Source organism: Octopus bimaculoides, chromosome 13 (assembly GCF_046866305.1).
Source record: "Octopus bimaculoides isolate indiv1 chromosome 13, ASM4686630v1, whole genome shotgun sequence".
In the NCBI taxonomy this organism is placed as follows: domain Eukaryota; kingdom Metazoa; phylum Mollusca; class Cephalopoda; order Octopoda; family Octopodidae; genus Octopus; species Octopus bimaculoides.
Window position 1 is genome coordinate 9,967,879 of NC_142940.1, and position 15,582 is coordinate 9,983,460.

General features: G+C 39.1%; 1 protein-coding gene across 3 annotated transcripts in view; it reads left to right on the forward strand.

Annotated features, from left to right (window-relative positions):
• Nucleotides 1–15,582, forward strand: part of LOC106876425 (glycolipid beta-1,4-mannosyltransferase egh) — a 106,144-nt gene that overhangs the window by 2,747 nt on the left and 87,815 nt on the right. The window contains exon 1 of one of the 3 annotated variants that reach the window (XM_089361471.1): nt 10,323–13,926. The exons of the other annotated variants lie outside the window; for them this stretch is intronic. The gene's annotated coding sequence lies outside the window, so the exon portion shown is untranslated. Of the gene's footprint in view, nt 1–10,322; nt 13,927–15,582 lie in introns of those variants that run through there. 3 annotated transcript variants of the gene reach the window in all.

Sequence of the window (15,582 nt, forward strand, 5' to 3'; positions counted from 1 at the left end):
TAATTCGCTTTTCTTCTCCAATCGAATCCGCTATCCTTAGCTATCCTAACATTTTCTGCTTTAAATGTCTTTTATTAACCCTACAAGGATAAAAACACGAACGTCACGCTTCATACTAAGACATGCTATCGCTTCGTGATTATGTAATATTTGAAAGAACTCAACTATCATTTATATATACCTACACGCACACATCATATATGTACACACACAGAAACATATAGATACATATTCACATACACTACACATTAAACATGCTTGCGCTTTACCTGGCTACAACTACTACTTCTACTACTACAGTTACGAACTGTTGTTGCTGTTGTTACCACCACTACTACTACTACTACTGCTGTTGCTGCTGATGCAGTTATGTTGTCTACAAGTGCTTCCTCGCTCGCATTACGAATTATGCAAACGTTCCCATGTGTCTGTAAAATGCTTGCCTACCAGTCAGCCTTTATTATTGTAGCTCGATTTAACCAGTCTTGATTTTATATTCATATTTGACACATTTTACGTTTTGTTTTCACAACTATATTGTTTACGAATGGACAGGGAGTTAGAATTATTGTAATAGATGGTGTAAAAACAGGAAGAAAAAGAAGAAATATGAAGAAGAAGAAGAAGAAGAAGAAGAAGAAAGGAAAGAAAAAGAAACCTATCACTTAGACAAAATTATTACTTATCGAATTAATTCTGTAACATCTCTGTAACAAACTAGTTCAATCTATAAGATTTCGGCGTACAATCTACAGTTAATTGGAGGTATGTCTTATATAAAAAATCTGAAATACGTAAAACAAAAACAAACTAAAAAAGAAAAAGGAAAAATCGAAACAAAAAAATAAACAGTCCGATTGATTTTTTGGGGGGCGCATGCGCTAAATATATGACACATGCGCAAATGAATTTTTTTTTCAACATGACCAGTGTTTGCCAAGCGTGACCATCCCATCCTTTAAGTCTTTGCCCTAAACTCAAAACCAGAGATTCTCAACCTTTTTAATATCCAGGCCAAACCCAAACCTACATTTTTCTAAGGGGCTGCACCAAAAAACATAAAACACTTGTGAATTAGAGAAAACTTTATATCTAAGCAAGGAAGACCGTCGGGGGCCGCCAGAAGGTTGTTTGAGGGCCGCATGCAGGCGTGAGAACCACGATTCCGAATCGCCACTCTAAACCCTAATCCCATACTCCATACTCGACCCCAAACCTAAACTTAACATTAACCCTAACTTTAAACGCAACTCTAACCTTAAACCTTAACTTATCCAACGCCATAAGCCCAGACCGAACCCCTAACCAATAATACGTATCATAAATTGTGAATTTTCGTGGCTGTGTGGCAAGAAGCTTGCTTCTCAACCACATGGTTTCGGGTTCTGTCCCACTGTATGACTCTTTGGGCAAGTGTCTTCTATGATAGTCTCGGGTTGACCAAAGCTTTGTGAGTAGATTTGGTGGACGGAAACTGAAAGAAACCCGTCATATATATATACATATATGTGTGTGTGTGTGTGTGTGTGTGTGTGTGTGTGCATTGCGCGCGTCTTCATATCTGCCCCACCCACCGCTTGACAACCGGTATTGGTGTGTTTACGTCCCAGTAAGTTAGTGGTTTGGTAAAAGTGATCGATAGAAAGAAAGTATCAGGCTTCAAAACGAAAAGCAAGTACTCGGGCAGATTCATTCGACTAAAAATTCTTGAAGGTGGTGCTGTAGCATGGCCGCAGCCTAAAATGACTAAAACAAATAAAAGATTACTGCCTATACTTCAGCACATGCGCAAAACTATTTTTGTTTTGGAAAATATAGAATCCATACCATTAGTACGTTCATTCAGGTTATGTAGTTTTCGTTTTATTGGGTTGGTCTGAAGGAAGTTCTCTCAGACTTTGTGAGACTGATAACGTTAACATTTAGTTGCAAGTCGAAAGCTACAGGGAAGAACCATGTCCAGCAAGAAATACTCTTCTCAACCATTTTTTTTAACCTACGGACCCTTTTGATTACCATTCTATTCTGGTGAATCCCAAAGTCATTCTATGTTTAAAAACTGGTTTCACAGATGCTTTCAAAAATTCTATTTTGTTTTTCGCCCATTCGCTTGTAAAGAAACTGCGGCGAGCTGGCAGAATCGTTAGCACGCCGGGCGAAATGGTTAGCGGTATTTCGTCTGCCGTTACGTTCTGATTTCAAATTCCGCCGAGGTCGACTTTGCCTTTCATCCTTTCGGAGTCGATAAATTAAGTACCAGTTACGCACTGGGGTCGATGTAATCGACTTAATCCCTTTGTCTGTCCTTGTTTGTCCCCTCTATGTTTAGCCCCTTGTGGGCAATAAAGAAATAAGAAACTAAATTGTTTCTTATAATAAATACTGCTTAATCAAAATTTTTCATCGACCCCTAAAATGCTACCATGGATCCCCAAGTTACTATTTTGATTTCATGGGTTCCCCAAAAATCTGTTCTAGAGGAAGAAGTAGCGTAACTTAAGTGTATGCCACCCAAAAAAGTTTTTGAGTTTGCCGCCTCCGCCTCTATAAAAATGTCGTCCGTGGCGGACCTTCGCCCCCACCACAGCTACGCTACTGTGAAGAAGAACGGACTGGGTGTCGAAGTTAGTAACGCTATCGTACGATATGACACAAAGACAACAAGAGAAATATATAGAGATCATAGGTGGGAAGTTTTGCTGAGGTATATTCGCGTACCAAACACGACCGGAAGCTTCTCTGATGTCGAAAGCAACGACGGCTTTTGCCGAATGGTGAAGGAGATATGAGTAAGTCGAGAGTGCCTGGGTCGAGATAAGCACAAGATGAGCTAGATCCGAGGAACTAGCTATCGGTAGTTATCGGTAGAACAGTCAAGAAGAGACGATAGTATGATGTTGGTGTGCGTTTGTGAACGAGTTTATGTCAGTTAGCCTCGGGGCCTTTCTCTAGATGCGTTATAGGATGTCATTGTTCGGACCAGCAACGCCGTCCGAGTTGTGGAAATCGGTGTACTCCTTGGTGAGTCTCACTTGGGCTTTGTAGAACATTAGCAGTTGTTGGTAGATCGAGTATCTTCTGGCTCTGAAGAGTAGAACTAGCGTTACAAATACAGTCATTGCTATTTTGAAAGGGTTTGTTCGTTAGAAGACATCCTGGGTGATTTATAAGGCCCAGCATATAAAGCATATAAAGTATAGGGGTCTGTTTGCGTGATGGTCATGTTGGTGGGGCGTGATGGTTGTTTTCTTCAAATGTGATATGTGGGTGCGATAATGTTTTTCTTGATGTGTGCAGTGATTATCTTTTGATGCTAAGTGAGACAAGATTAACGTTAAATCATCGGAAGAGGGTTTTGAGATCTCTGTTAATTAAGTCTGTGTAGATTTAGCTCGGAATGTAATGGTTGCGTGAAGACGACACTTGGGTGTGAGATGTTAGGGAGAAATGAAAGGTGGTACCATCTGTGCTGGAGAAGACGTCAGATAAGTAGTTGACATATGTTGTTGTTGTTGGCACTCCGTCGCTTACGACGTCGAGGGTTCCAGTTGATCCGATCAACGGAACAGCCTGCTCGTGAAATTAACGTGCAAGTGGCTGAGCACTCCACAGACACGTGTACCCTTAACGTAGTTCTCGGGGATATTCAGCGTGACACAGAGTGTGACAAGGCTGACCCTTTGAATTACAGGCACAACAGAAACAGGAAGAAAGAGTGAGAGAAAGTTGTGGTGAAAGAATACAGCAGGGTTCGCCACCATCCTCTGCCGGAGCCTCGTGGAGCTTTTAGGTGTTTTCGCTCAATAAACACTCACAACGCCCGGTCTGGGAATCGAAACCGCGATCCTATGATCGCGAGTTCGCTGCCCTAACCGCTGCCCTAACCGCTGGGCCATTGCGCCTCCACAGTTGACGTATAAGAGAGGGAAAATGTGATGTGTATGTGTGGAAGCGGCGAGGGCTCGATATACGCATCACATTCTTCCACACACACGCACCAGATTTGACTGGTCATCAGAGAAAAGTCCATTATCAGAAGCCGCAAAAATACAATATGACAGGAAGACATTGATTTGTGAGCTGAGAGACAGATAGTGAGTAAAGGTGGGATATTCGAAAGCAACAACAGCTTTTACTAAATTTCTTCAAGTAAGCTGAAAAGAGATCTCCGGTAGATCTAGCTTTAAGAAAACCGTCCTGGCGGTTTCACCTTCGTGATGTTGGAAACGACAGCAATAGCACGGTAGCGGGCAGGATCAAAAGGGTTGAACTTAATTAGAAACGGGAAACACTGTAATGTGTTTCGAAACAATATCCCTGAAGAAAGACGGAAGAGGTTGGTGAAGATAAGGAACTAACTCTGGGTTGCATTGTTTGAGGACGCTGTCAGGATTTGTTGAATTGAAGCGAATGTGCGTGTGTGTGTGTGTGTATGTGTGTGTGTGTGTGTGTGTGTGTGTGTGTACATGTATGCAAGTATGGCTGAGTGATTAAGAAGCTCGTGTTGCAGTCACGTGGTTTCAGTTTCAGTCCAACTGCACGACACCTTGCGAAAGTGCTTTCTACCACAGCCCCGCGGCCCTGCATCGACTAATATGAATTAATTTGGTAGACGGAAACTGTGTAGAAACCCATCGTGTGTGTGTGTGTCTGTGTTAGTCCATTCGAATAAAATGGGAATCAAACGGATCCATAGGAAAAAAGAAAGTGGGTGAAAAACACTGTTATAGACCCTCGTCAAAGCCCAATGAAAAATTTGGGATTTTATCTTTCCCGCCAAATTTTAGGCGGATTGGCAGACGACAGATAGTTAAAGCGTCGGAAGAAATGCTTTGCGGCATTTGTTCCAGCTCTTTATGCTTTGAGTGAATTCAAACTAGCCCTGTCCTTCCAAAGGTGGCGAGCTGGCAGAATTGTTAGTACGTTGGATGAAATGCTTAGCGGCATTTCGTCCGTCTTTGCGTTTTGAGTTGAAATTCCGCCGAGGTCGACTTTGCCGTTCTTCGTTTCATAAATATTTGCCATAAAGGCATTACAAAGAGGGGACGAACAAGGACAAACATAAAAGGGGTGGAGTAGCTGTATAGATGAAATATTTACAATTTTAAATATACAGTAAAAATGCCACACAGCCACTCCTATGCCTATATATACTTACTTAATTTATCGTATATCGCGTATACTTTCCTTTTTTTAATCATTTCATTATATGTCTGTGTTTATATTGGCCACCTCATGCTTCGCCCTAGTGACACATGAAAGAAATCATTTTTATTACTATTATATATAGTTCTGATAGGAATTTATCCACGTTATTGTCTGGAATGTGACAAGAACGAATCAACAAACGCACGTCTAATAACGGGTCGACACTATTCTCGTAGTAAAGTATATTTCTTCAACTTCTTTGTTTACTCGCTGCTGTTAATGTATTCTATCTATTCCATTAATCTATCTATTCCATTAATCCGATGTTGTTCTTTAAAAATATGTTGTTCTTTTAATAGCTAATTCCTTCAAGTTAGCTGCTACTCGCTCCTTGAGATTACTTATTCATTTAGTTATCTATCTATCTATCTATCTATCTATCTATCTATAATATATATATATATATATATATATATATATATATATATATATATATATATATATATATATATATATGTACGTATTTTTCTTGTTGCTAGATCGAAAATATAGATATTACTGCTTACGACACTTTTGTATCTTATTGTTCTAATCGAGGGACAAAAGATAAATACGTCAACGCTTTTAGTTGCTGGCATTAGTCAGTCCATGTCTTTGTCTCGAACAAATTACATTTGCTGATGATCTCTCTCTCTCTCTCTCTCTCTCTCTCTCTCTCTCTCTCTCTCTCTCTCTCTCTATCTCTCTCTCTCTCTCTCCCTCTCTCTCTATCTGTCTCTCCCACTTGTTACACAGGAGCGTACGCATTCGCCGGTTTTAATACATCTTTTACGAGCAGAGCTTCATCCAAATCCAAACCTTTAAACACTTCCTTTGTTAGAGATTCCCCGCTTTCTCTTTTTCGCTTAGAGTTGCAGTCATGGCTGCGTGGCTAAGAAATTCACTTGGCAACCACGTGGTTTCAGGTTCCGTCCCACTGTACGACACAAACGTTTCTACAATAGCTTTGGGCTTGGGATTGATTAATGCTTTGTGAACAGATTTGGTAGACGAAAACTGCAATCAATACTGCAGTGCTAACTCTATTCACAAGATGGAATTTGGATTGGCACCTTTGTTTATTGTGAAAGCGCGCGGCCTAGTAGTCAGGCTGCAATCGCATAATTGCTGTTTCGATTCCCGGATCGTACTATGTCTTGTGTTTTTCATCAAAGCACTTCGTTTCACCTTGCTCCAGTCCACTCGGCTGTAAATGAGTAACGCTGCGATGGACTGGCGTCCTATCCAGGGGCAATGTTGTGATCTCAGAGACTGGTTAACTGGTTATATGAGTCCTTTGAATCGAAGACAGTAATGTCCAGAGTATTTATTTAACTTCTGCTATCTTCGTTTACTAATAAACTAAACCGGCACCCCGTCGCTTACGACGACGAGTGTTCCAGTTGATCGGATTGTAGTGATCACGTCGGGGTCACCAATTGTAAGGGACGACCGTGCGAACTCATAAAAGGAGAAATGGTGACGAATGGAAAAACAGAGGACTCCTTTTATTTAAACGTGTCACACGGTCGAACACAAAATATATATATCAAATGATGATATACATGATATGTTATGCGACGATAACATAGATGACCAGTAATGAAAGACCACAACCGTATTAGATGAATAACAGAGATATTTATTGTGGCGTTAAAGATGTATGTCTGTGTGAGAGTGTGAATGCGACATATAAGAACATAATTAAAGACAGGCCGTCATACAAAGAAAAGTGTGTATGTAAGTGATACATGTGTGTGAGTTATTACAGCAGATAGAAAGAGAGTCAATAACACGTGAACAATTATACCAGTTCTTGGGTACACAGTAATATGAATCTGTATGTGAAGTGAGTTGGCTGAGTTTGGCAGAGCTGATCACTTGTTGTGATGTCGTGGCATCGATGCCGGGCCGTGATTCTTGTTATACAGATGTTCGTCGCTGGCTGAGAATTTCTTGTCTGTTTATTTATCGTGGTGAAGCTGAGTCACCTAACAGAATCGAAGAGAGAGATGTGCCGCGGAGGTTTGGTTTGGTGTACATAGTAAGTCGTGTTGACGCTGGTGGAGATTGATGCTTGGTAGTAGTAATCGTAGAATCGTGTTGATCATGACGATGATGCTGGATAGTAGTCGTAGACTCTTGTTGCTGATGTGGCGACGGCGGTGGTCATCGTTGGCTGGACGAAGCTGTTGAAGTGGTCGCTGGAACTGCTGCTGCTGTCGTGTGGTACACGGAACAGTTCTCAAAGAGAAACTGGACCGAGACAAATTTGTGGGGTATGAGTTGATCTATATATAGCGTTAAGAGGGCTCCAAATGCCTTTAGAATTTTACTCTATCACGTGACCTTATTAGGGGCCGTGATTGGTCAGTTTGCGTTCTGGCGGGAAAGGTTCGAAGAAGTTGCCGATTCGAATAATAATCAGTCACGTGATGACAAGGAATGGGTTCTCTACTACGCTCGCATTTATTTATATTTAAATGAGAAGATTGTATGTAATGGCGATAGTAGTTTGTATCTAATGGCGGGAGGTAGTTTCACTACACTAGCCTCGCACCAGTCGGTTTGTCGAAGACAAACAGACGAAATAAGGAAAAAAAAAAATTGTAGTGAAAAAGACTTATAGAACGGTTGGTCTATTACTGGCATTTAGTCACCATTTTTTGGAAAGTTATGTGAACTTTTCAAGTTGGGCTGTACAGATCAGAAGGGCTGTATGAACGAATCAACGTCGGGGCAGCCTGCTCGTGAAATTAACGTGCAAGCGGTTGAGAACTCCTCAGACACGCATACCTTTGACGTAGTTTTCAAGGAGATTCAGTATGAAACAAGATGTGATTAGGTCGGTCCTTTGAAATAAGGGTACTTCTCATTTTTTGCCGGCTGAGTGAACTTGAGCACCGAGAAATAAAGTGTATTGCTCAAGGATACAACGCGTGTCACATGTCGAACTCACGACCCTATGCTCGTGTGCCAAGTACCCTAACCACTAAGCCATACACCTTCATGGGCACACAGTATATCGTATTTGATAGCATATAAGACGCACTTTGTTTTCCAAAAAGAAAATGCCTCAAAAATCACCCCTGGGCCTATGTATGAACTTGGGCTTATTACTACATAGCGAATGTGACAAGGCTGGCCCCTTGAAATACAAGTACAACTCATTTTTGCCAAAGGGAAATAAAGTGCCTTGCTCAAGTCCACAACATGCCGCCGAGTATCAATCTTGTGACCTTTATCTAAATGCTCTAACGACTAAGCCATGCACCTTCACGTTTGGTAATACAACAATTGATAAAGTAAAGGTAAGGTTAACTTCTGGAGACATACCATTTCATAAGGGCCTGTTCCCTGGTTTTTGTGGCGTATAAATTCCCCACCTGGAGGGACGTCGATCCGTCGCAGGGTTACTCCTTTTTGTCAGCTGTGTGGACTGGAGCAACGAGAAACTGCATGGAAGACCGTCGTGTGTCTGTTTATGTGTGAGTGTGTGTGTGTGGTTTTTCAGACGTAACGATAGAGTTAAAAGATTTGTCTGTTATTTCTAGCAGGTCGGGAGACCACGAAGAGGTATCGTATATGCTGTTTTTATTGGCGCAGTCACGGCCTTCGCAATGTCTGGCAATGGAGGCTGGCAACTGGTTAAATTTGATTAAATTTAAACGCTTGTAACTTGTTTATAATTAATTTCCAGGAAAATGAAATTAAACAATGAACGCAACTTATATCATCAGCGTGCAAAACTAGAGCAGAACAATATTTTTTTTGAAAATAATCTGACGAAAGTTTGAAAAACTTCAAGTGGCCGGAAGAAATTTAACACGATACCTAAAGCGTGTTCTCATAAAAATACATACACTGACGATTATTTAGGTGTGTGTACACATACAAATACAGCGCTGCCAAGTCCGCCTACACGCACACATACAAACGCACGCGCACACACAAACATACACACACACACACACAGATACATAAATCTATATTTATCCACACGTACGTGCACATGCATAACTCAATGTATACTTACAATGAATTGGGCGGAAGAGATCTGGTATCTCTCTCTCTCTCTCTCTCTCTCTCTCTCTCTCTCGCACGCCCACACACACACACACACACACATGGATACATTAATCTACGTCCACATGGACGTGCGCTCGCATAGCTCAATATATATTTACACACAATGAGCTGGGCAGAGGAGATCTGGTAACTCTCTCCCTCTCTCTCGCACCCCCCCCCCCACACACATACATACTAACATAAATAACAACTTGTTTTCGAAATTTCAAATTTCATTTTGTAGATATATGTCATGTGAAAGCAGGGGCGGACAGAGAGTATTAAGGACCCTCGGGCATAACTGTTTATCAGGCCCCCTTTGCATGTGTATTTTAGTAGAGTTAACACGAGTGCGGGCCCCTATGTGTGAGAATATGTGTGCAAGACCGCTATTTAAAAAAAAATTCTTTTTTTTACTTTTCATAATTCCGATATAATCCTAATCTACACCATCTGAAAGGTATCTTTAGAAAATTCTATAAAAAAAAAAAAAAAAAATACCCATTTTTCTCACAGATAAAATTCTTGTAAAGGATTTTATCCTATTATTGAATTAATACACACACACACACACACACATATATGTGTGTATAATGTACGGATCCGTGATAGAAAATTCAACAAAAAAAGTACTCCATCTGGTGAGAGATAAATATTATTTATTTAAAATAGAAAACTAAAACAACTTCTTCAGACGCAAACCACATATCATAACGGCGGTTTGCTCCTGAAGATGTATGAGTTTTCTCAACATATGAAACTATTAGTAACGCTTTAATACATGTACTGTGACTTTTAAATAAATAATATATATATATATATATATATATATATATATATATATATATATATATATATATATATATATATATATATATATGAAAGAAGGTTTGAAAATGCACTTATTTTTTAAAAATATTTATTTACTTAACCGGTTTCACTTTTTTAGAAAAGGATTATCAAAAGTCTTTGAGAATAATAAAAAATGTTAAAAAACAGTCTGAGTATTAAAATGCATATATACATTCTTTGATGATAAAATATATTTAAAGTATAAAGCTTTGTATGAACTGTGTAGTGTTACATACTGATTGTCACACATTCTCTGATATTAAGGTGAAATTGTTAAAAACAGTGTTAAAAACAGTGTATGAAAATACACATATGGAAAAATACATATACATATTCTTATACATATTCTTTGACAATCGAATAAAATTGAGAAGGAACTGACCTGGCCTTTTTCTCTTGTGTATATTGAAGGAATGTTTTACTATCCTTCAAAACAATTTTTTGAATTTTAATGATAACACCTACAGACAGGTATCAGGGACTGCAATGGGGACTAAAGTTGCCCCTACATATGCAAACCTGGTGATGGCCTACTTAGAATTGCAGATCTACGACAAATCCAAAACTAGATACGGCCTGTCTTTCCACCAATACCTGTTGAAGAATTGGAAACGTTACTTGGATGATTGCCTCATCCTATGGTCCCACACACTCGACCAACTCTTTGACTTCAAAACTCTAATTAACAGTGTCAACAACCATATCCAATTTACAATGGAATACAGTCAAGACCAACTTCCTTTTCTTGACATTCTCATTATAAAAATGGGTACCAGCATTGAGACTGATATTCATTACAAACCGACTGATTCCAAGCAATACCTTCTGTTCACCTCCAATCACCCAAACCATACAAAGACAAACATTCCCTTCAACCTTGCGAGAAGAATTTGCACAATTGTCTCTAATTATAGAACTCGAAATAAAAGACTCGAAGAACTAAAGGCAATTCTCCTCGAAAGACATTACCCAGCATCATTAGTTGACAATGGAATAGAACGGGCCAAGGCAATTGCTACCCATGACCTGCGAAAACCGAAACACATACACGGCACGTTAAATAGTCTCCCATATCTCTCAACACACAATCCTAGAAATGCAGAAGCTTACACAATAATATACAAAAACATCCCACTACTGAATCAAGACCCACGTCTAAAATGAGTACTCGCAACCCATAAAATAATAAAAAGCAAAAGACAACCCAAATCCCTAAAAAACCTACTCACGAATGCAAAATTGCCCAACACAAGCCCACCACCTACTGTCAAAAAATGTGGTCGTTCCAACTGCAGGACCTGCATCCACCTCATGGAAGGAACAACATACAGATTCCAGTCGGGACACACTTTTGTCATAAAAAATAACTTCACCTGCGCATCAAAAAATTTACTTTATGCCATAAGGTGTGAAGGGTGCCACAAAGAATACATAGGGCAAACGAGCCTTACTCTCAGAGAAAGGATGACAGTCCACCGCCAACAATTGAGGGATCCCACCACAAGACAGATACCACTCAGTGGGCACTTAGATCTGTGTGCACAAAACAAGTCCCCCAAATTCCTAGTTTTCCCATTATACCAATGCTCAGACAACACCACTGACCAAACACGAATAAATAGGGAAAATAATCTTATTCAAAAATACAGACCACAGCTCAACATACTCTAACGTAAGCCCCCTCCCCAGGTGCACGCCCAAAACAAAGACACACAGATACGCAAAATCACACACATCAATACAATGCAAACCTCCGACACGAACACACTTACACACATATACACACACACACACAATCACAGTATCTCCACACCAGAGCACAAACCCACATACATTTCAAGAAAAAACACATGCATATATATACTTACAATACAATTGTAGCAACCACAACCAACACCCATACACACATATGTAAACAGGTACATGCACACACCTACACACCACTCCGGCAACCACAAATCATATTCACACACGCATATTTGCATACATATGTACACACACATACAAACACCATACGCCTGTTCCCCAGTAAAAATGTCACACACACACTCAAAAGAAAAACACACAATACAATCCCAACAATCACAACAAACACCCACAAGCACACATGCACAGAAGCATGCACACACAATGACACACCTCCCCGACAAATACAATCCACATAGACGCACTCACACAAACACACGCACACGTATACACACATATACTGTACTAACAATACAAACAAAACTAATCACTCACAATTACAGCGCACACACACATGTACACATATACACCAGGAACTACACAAACCATACCCACGTACACACACATACAAACGCATACCCAGTACCAACATACACGGAACACACATGCACACACATACACCTCACCTGAATAAACCCAACGTACAAGGACACCTAATAAATACAACACACACATACATGCTCACACACACATACACCCTCATGCACACACATACAGTTGCTCCCTCACACACACACGCACCACAATGACAACTCAAACACAAACATACTTAGAGACACACACAAACTCACGTACACACATATAACACCCCCACCAACACACAACACAAATAAACATACGTACACATACAGACATACACATACATATGAACCATCACACACACATACGGTTGCTTACACACACACACACACACCACAATGGGTATTTAAAACAACACACTCACTCAGACACAGAGAGAGACACACACACACTCACGTATACACACACTCCCACATTCACACAAAACACTCCCACGCACACACACAGATGCACACATACATACACACACAGACGCACACATATGTACACACCCTCACACATACATACGGTTGCGCTCTCTCTCACACACACACATCACAAGGACGATTAAAACAACACATACATACTCAGAAAAATAGATATACGCACAGTCTCACGTACACACACCTAACATCCCCACCGACACAAAAACACACAAACACACATACACACGCACTCACAAACGCACTCACGCACACACACGAACAAACACATATACACATACACACACATGCGCACACACAACACCCTAACAAATATTAATCACACACATACACACTCACACAAACGTGCACACACATACACACCATCCTACCATAGATAAAAAAACACACACATACTCATATACACATGCCACACACGCACACATACAGACATAGACATACACATACATATGAACCATCACACACATACGTTTGCTTGCACACACACACACACACCACAAGGTATTTAAAACAACACACCCACTCAGACAGAGAGACACACACACACTCCCACACTCACACAAAACACTCCCACGCACACACACAGATGCACACATACATACACACACATACGCACACATACGTACACACCCTCACACATACATACGGTTGCTCTCACACACACACACACCACAAAGACGATCAAAACAACACATACACACTCAGACAAAGAGATATACGCACAGTCTCACGTACACACACCTAACATCCCCACCGACACAAAAAACACTCAAACACACTCATATACACATTCCACAATAAACTCTGGGACCAATAAAAACGGCACACACACACACACACACACACACACCCACACCCACACACACGGACACAAACACACATATATACACACACATAGAGATGTGCACAAAACCAGTCCCAAAAACAAGTGAATCATGACAGACTGTCACAGACCAACCAAAAAAAAAAAAATCTTCTTTAACTCTTCTTCCCTCCCACCCCAGCTAGCCAGTCATACTGTCTCTTAAGACAGTAAAACATTCCTTCAATATACACAAGAGAAAAAGGCCAGGTCAGTTCCTTCTCAGTTTTATTCGATTGTCAAAGAATATGTATAAGAATATGTATATGTATTTTTCCATATGTGTATTTTCATACACTGTTTTTAACACTGTTTTTAACAATTTCACCTTAATATCAGAGAATGTGTGACAATCAGTATGTAACACTACAAAGTTCATACAAAGCTTTATACTTTAAATATATTTTATCATCAAAGAATGTATATATGCATTTTAATACTCAGACTGTTTTTTAACATTTTTTATTATTCTCAAAGACTTTTGATAATCTTTTTCTAAAAAAGTGAAACCGGTTAAGTAAATAAATATTTTTAAAAAATAAGTGCATTTTCAAACCTTCTTTCATATATATTTCCACTCGTACGGTATTCCACAACTTTACTTTATTATATATATATATATATATATATATATATATATATATATATATATATATATATATATATATATATATATATATATATATATATATATATATATATATATATATATATATATATATATAGTTTGCTTTGCGGGAAGGACTGTTTCAACGAAGTCGCGTATTGTCCTTGCCTTCGAAACGCAGAGTAGATGAAACAGGGACAACTGACAAAGGAGTATACTCTTTATGTTGCATGTCTCGTTTCTCTGTTTGTTTGTTTTTTTCGTTGTTCGAAAAAAAAGTTCGTTTTCTGTTTTCGTATTATGTTTTCGTTTCTCATTGTATTTAACGTTTTTGTTTTTGATGTCCTGTACCCATATATGCATGTATATATACATATATATCTAGGTATGTACATATATGTATGGATATATGCACAATGAAGTAGAGAAATTTGAAAAGACAACACGAAACCGGTTATTTCTCAAAATACAATGTTTATATACCAAAAAGATTTTCTAACATTTTTCTAACATTTTTCTAACATTTTTCTGACATAATTTAAATATATACTTTAACCATGTAACGCAAGCCTTCTCTAGTTTTTTCACTCTTATTATCTTTTATACATCCAACCACCTGCTTTCATATACCAACTTTCTCACTCATATATATATATATATATATATATATATATATATATATATATATATGTATGTGTGTATGTATGTATCTATGTATGTGTGTGTGTGTTGGAGTGTTTACGTCCCCATAACAGAGCGGTTCGGCAAAAAGTTACCGATAGAATTAGGGTCGATTCATTTGACTAAAGATTCTTCATGGTGGTGCCCCAGCATGGCCGTAGTCTAATAACTGAGACAAGTAAAAGATAAAAGATATACATACATACATGCATGCATGCATACACACATCCTCAAACTTAAGCTATATCTTTGCTGCTAACCTCTTCGCAATATAACGTATTTTAACGTGCATAAAGAACCCTCATGTATAAGAAAATCCTAATTTTGAGGGCTTAAGATTTGGAAAAAAGGTTTTGTAAGGGATTATAATACTATCCATATATAAGAAGCTCCCATATTTTTTTACCTAATTTTTGACAAAAAAATAAAGTGGGGTTCCTTTATACACGTTAAAATACGGGCACCCCTGTTCAGTTGAAGTAGCGATAATCAACGGTATTGCTGTAGCTTGTCCTTACAGCAACAGTAACAGTATTTCTTTCTAATTGTGGCTCAAAGGCCAGTAATTTTGAAGGGAG